Source organism: Bufo bufo, chromosome 6, assembly GCF_905171765.1.
Source record: "Bufo bufo chromosome 6, aBufBuf1.1, whole genome shotgun sequence".
NCBI lineage: Eukaryota > Metazoa > Chordata > Amphibia > Anura > Bufonidae > Bufo > Bufo bufo.
The window spans coordinates 165,090,725-165,096,724 of record NC_053394.1 but is presented as its reverse complement, the minus strand read 5'-3'; positions in this window follow the sequence as shown (position 1 = coordinate 165,096,724).

Below are 6,000 nucleotides of genomic sequence, written 5' to 3'. Positions count from 1 at the left end.
TTAAACCGATGAGCTTGGCTACTTGTTATTTTTTTACCGCAATAACTAGCAGTGGCACAATTTTTAAGTAACTTGGAAAACCGTTTGGGTGTATAGACACACATGGCAAGTGCACTGCGGGTTTTGCACAGCAGATCTGATCTGAAACCATCAGGAGCAAAATCGCCACTAGGGGTCACTTTTTGGGGACTTTTTATTTCAGATCTTCAGCATTTTTCAGCCATTACAGTATAAATCCCTAAATTAGGCCTCAAATATGCATGATGCACTTCAGGAAACACAGTATAATAATTATATAGCTGAATTTTTACAGCTGCACAAATTTGGCAAAACATATTGGGCACTGAAATGGCTTAATTGTGGAGACATTGCAATTTTCACTTTTCACTATCCACTACACATTGATTTCTGAAGACACCTACATCCCTTGAAAAATTCTTTGAGGGTTGAAGTTTCCAAAATGGGGTAATTTCTTGAGGGTTTATACTGTAGGGGCAGGGACAGACTGGGGAGTTAAAGTGGCCCTGGAAAAAACCTAAATGTAGCCCTATTTTGTAGGCGGGTCCTAATTGACAGAAGGTGGGGAAACACAAGTAGACAGGGCTAGCAATACTGTACTTCAACACAAAATACCCCCCCCCCCCCCCAGCAGAACCAAATATCACAGTACAGCACAAAGTACTGCATGAGGTGAACCAAATACTACAATGCAGCACAAAATAGTGTCTCCCTCACAACAGTATTCAATTAATGCTGAGAGCATCAGATCCTTATGTACTCAGCCAGCGGCCATGAGTAGGGCTTGTGCGGCTCTCTTGGCATCTGCCCACCAAGGGTACTTCAGGGTCCCAAAAACCATTTGAGCAAAATCTGCCCTTAAAAAGCGATATGGCTCTCCTTCCCTTCTGAGCCCTGTGGTGCACCCATACAGCAGTAGATGAGCATTTATGGTGTGTTGCCGTATGCAGGAGAAAATGGTTAACAAGTTGTTAGGTGCAAATGAAACATTTGGGGCTAAAGCCACATTTTATTGTAAAAAAAAATTAATTTTTCATTTTCTAGTATTTCTAAATTCTATAAAAAGCTTGTTGGGTCAAAGTGCTCACTTCACCCCTTGAACAGTTCCTTGAAGTTTCTTGAGGGGTGTAGTTCCCAAAAGAGTGTCACCTTTTGGAGGTTTCCAGTGTAGGGGTACTTCAGGGTCTCTTCAAACGCGACAATGCACCTAAAAATTATTTCAGCTAAATCTGCCCTCCAAAAGCTATATGGCACTCCTTCCCTTCTGGATCCTGAAGTATGCCCACACAGTGGTTTACAAGCACATATGGGGTGTCGTTGTATTCAGGAGAAAATGAGGCTCAACAACATTTTATTGTAAAAATTGTAGTTCAATATCACAACTATGGGAGATGGTGAGAGCATTGCCCACCAGATCTCATCTGGAAGCACAAGTGGCCTGTATCGAGACCAAACAGGCCCAGGCCCGGCAAGCAGTGCACGAGACTGTACAATCGCTGACTGACAGTCACCACACTTGAACAACAATGCTCAACTTCAACAGCTACTCTGTCTTCCTTCTGTGTTACTATGGATGCCCATACTACTCAAATGAAGGATTTTTCTCTCCATTTGGATGACGTGGAAAATAGAGGTCACTAATGACATCCTTATATGACTCTGTGGTAACCATCTTTAACAAAGTAATGGACAGCAGAGGTCGTTTGCGCCGAACATGCGAACATATGGCGATGTCCGCTGGCGCCATATTCTTTTGCATTGCACCCAACTTTGACCTATGACACACACATCAGGTGGGATGTGGGCTACCCGATCTGGTAGCCATTTTACATTCTGTGTTTTGCTAGTGTAGGGAGAGGTTGCTTTGTGGAGCAGGGACAGACTGTCAGGACACCAAATGCTAGCTAATAGGGCCATAAAAGTCCTTTTAAGGACTGGTATAGGTGTGCTATCGATAGGTGTGATAAACTGAGGGGTGTGATATACCTATAATATGCTTTCTAACATAGAAAGTATATAGTACATTTCTATTGTGCAGCAGTTGTGTGCGGTTCTGCTGATATACCGCAGGTATATAGAGGGACAAGCGCTAATGGAACAACTGTTTGCAACAGGTGTGATATACCTGTTGCCCCCCCAAAAAACTGATTAAGGGGTTTGATATACCTGCTTCCACAAAATACTGAGTGAGAAATATCTTGGCAAAAGACAACTTTGTATAAAAAAATGGGAAAAGTTGTCTTTTGCCAAGATATTTCTCTCGCCCAGCATGATGGGCATAGTAAGTTCATGGAAGTTTTTATTTTTTGTCACAAGTTAGTGGAATATGAGACTTTGTAAGAAAAAAATAAATAAATAAAATCATCATTTTCCACTAACTTGTGACAAAAAATAAAAAATTCTAGGAACTCGCCATGCCCCTCACGGAATACCTTGGGGTGTCTTCTTTCCAAAATGGGGTCACTTGTGGGGTAGTTATACTGCCCTGGCATTCTAGGGGCCCAAATGTGTGGTAAGGAGTTTGAAATCAAATTCTGTAAAAAATGGCCAGTGAAATCCGAAAGGTGCTCTTTGGAATGTGGGCCCCTTTGCCCACCTAGGCTGCAAAAAAGTGTCACACATCTGGTATCTCCATATTCAGGAGAAGTTGGGGAATGTGTTTTGGGGTGTCATTTTACATATACCCATGCTGGGTGAGATAAATATCTTGGTCAAATGCTAACTTTGTATAAAAAAATGGGAAAAGTTGTCTTTTGCCAAGATATTTCTCTCACCCAGCATGGGTATATGTAAAATGACACCCCAAAACACATTCCCCAACTTCTCCTGAGTACGGAGATACCACATGTGTGACACTTTTTTGCAGCCTAGGTGGGCAAAGGGGCCCATATTCCAAAGAGCACCTTTCGGATTTCACCGGTCATTTTTTACACATTTTGATTTCAAACTTCTTACCACACATTTGGGCCCCTAGAATGCCAGGGCAGTATAACTACCCCAAAAGTGACCCCATTTTGGAAAGAAGACACCCCAAGGTATTTCGTGATGGGCATAGTGAGTTCATGGAAGTTTTTATTTTTTGTCACAAGTTAGTGGAATATGAGACTTTGTAAGGGAAAAAAAAATAAAAAATCATCATTTTCCACTAACTTGTGACAAAAAATATAAAATTCTAGGAACTCGCCATGCCCCTCACGGAATACCTTGGGGTGTCTTCTTTCCAAAATGGGGTCACTTGTGGGGTAGTTATACTGCCCTGGCATTTTCCAGGGGCCCTAATGTGTGGTAAGTAGGTAAATGACCTGTGAAATCCTAAAGGTGCTCTTTGGAATGTGGGCCCCTTTGCCCACCTAGGCTGCAAAAAAGTGTCACACATGTGGTATCGCCGTATTCAGGAGAAGTTGGGGAATGTGTTTTGGGGTGTCTTTTTTACATATACTCATGCTGGGTGAGAGAAATATCTCGGCAAAAGACAACTTTTCCCATTTTTTTATACAAAGTTGGCATTTGACCAAGATATTTATCTCACCCAGCATGGGTATATGTAAAATGACACCCCAAAACACATTGCCCAACTTCTCCTGAGTACGGCGATACCAGATGTGTGACACTTTTTTGCAGCCTAGATGCGCAAAGGGGCCCACATTCCTTTTATGAGGGCATTTTTAGACATTTGGATCCCAGACTCCTTCTCACGCTTTAGGGCCCCTAAAATGCCAGGGCAGTATAAATACCCCACATGTGACCCCATTTTGGAAAGAAGACACCCCAAGGTATTCAATGAGGGGCATGGCGAGTTCATAGAATTTTTTTTTTTGGGCACAAGTTAGAGGAAATAGATTTTATTATTTTTTTTCTCACAAAGTCTCCCTTTCCGCTAACTTGGGACAAAAATTTCAATCTTTCATGGACTCAATATGCCCTCACGGAATACCTGGGGGTGTCTTCTTTCCGAAATGGGGGCACATGTGGGGTATTTATACTGCCCTGGCATTCTAGGGGCCCTAAAGCGTGAGAAGAAGTCTGGAATATAAATGTCTAAAAAATTTTACGCATTTGGATTCCGTGAGGGGTATGGTGAGTTCATGTGAGATTTAATTTTTTTTACACAAGTTAGTGGAATATGAGACTTTGTAAGAAAAAAAAAAAAATTTCCGCTAACTTGGGCCCAAAAAATGTCTGAATGGAGCCTTACAGGGGGGTGATCAATGACAGGGGGGGTGATCAGGGAGTCTATATGGGGTGATCACCACCCTGTCATTGATCACCCCCCTATAAGGCTCCATTCAGATGTCCGTATGTGTTTTGCGGATCCGATCCATGTATCCGTGGATCCGTAAAAATCATACGGACATCTGAATGCAGCCTGACAGGGGGGGGTGATCAATGACAGGGGGGGGTGATCAATGACAGGGGGGTGATCAGGGAGTCTATATGGGGTGATCACCCCCCCGGAAGGCTCCAGGGAGACGCCTGTATGTGTTTTGCGGATCCGATCCATCTATCAGTGGATCCGTAAAAATCATGCGGACATCTGAATGGAGCTTTACAGGGGGGTGATCAATGACAGGGGGGTAATCAATGACAGGGAATGATCAGGGAGTCTATATGGGGTGATCACCACAGTCATTGATCACGCCCCTGTAAGGCTCCATTCAGACGTCCGTATGCGTTTTGCGGATCCGATCCATCTATCAGTGGATCCGTAAAAATCATGCGGACATCTGAATGGAGCTTTACAGGGGGGTGATCAATGACAGGGGGGTAATCAATGACAGGGGGGTGATCAGGGAGTCTATATGGGGTGATCAAGGGTGAATAAGGGGTTAATAAGTGACAGGGGGGGTGTAGTGTAGTGGTGCTTGGTGCAACATATTACTGAGCTACCTGTGTCCTCTGGTGGTCGATCCAAACAAAGGGGACCACCAGAGGACCAGGTAGCAGGTATATTAGACGCTGTTATCAAAACAGCATCTAATATACCTGTTAGGGGTTAAAAAAATCACATCTCCAGCCTGCCAGCGAACGATCGCCGCTGGCAGGCTGGAGATCCACTCTCTTACCTTCCGTTCCTGTGAGCGCGCGCGCCTGTGTGCGCGCGTTCACAGGAAATCTCGGCCGTCGCGAGATGACGCATATATGCGTAACTCTGCGCAGGGCTGCCGCCTCCGGAACGCGAATCTGCGTTAGGCGGTCCGGAGGCGGTTAAGGGGTTCTATATACTTGCTTCCACAAAATACTGATTGAGGGGTGCGATATACCTGCTTCCACCAAATATTGATTAAAGGGGTTCTATATACCTGCTTCCACAAAATACAGATTGAGGGGTGCGATATACCTGCTTCCACAAATTACTGAGTGAGGGTTTTTTATATACCTACTTCCACAAAATACTGATTGAGGGGTTCTATATACCTTCTTCCACAAAATACTGATTGAGGGGTGCGATATACCTGCTTCCACATAAAATACTGATTAAGGGTTTGATATACCTGCTTCCACCAAATACTGATTGAGGGGTGCGATATACCCTGCTTCCACAAAATACTGATTAAGGGGATTGATATACTTGCTTCCACCAAATACTGATTGAGGGGTTCTATATACCTGCTTCCCACCAAATACTGATTTGAGGCCTGTAAGATACCTGCTTCCACAAAATACTGATTGAAGTGTGCGATATACCTGCTTCCACAAAATATTGATTAAGGGGTTTGATATACCTGCTCCACAAAATATTGATTAAGGGGTTCTACATACTGCTTCCACAAAATAAATATTGAGGGGTGCGATACACCTGTTTCCACAAAATACTGATTAAGGGGTGCGATATACCTGCTTCCACAAAATACTGATTGAGGGGTGCGATATACCTGCTTCCACAAAATATTGATTAAGGGGTTTCTATATACCTGCTTCCACAAATACAGATTGAGGGGTGCGATATACCTGCTTCCACAAATTAGTGAGTGAGGGGTTTTT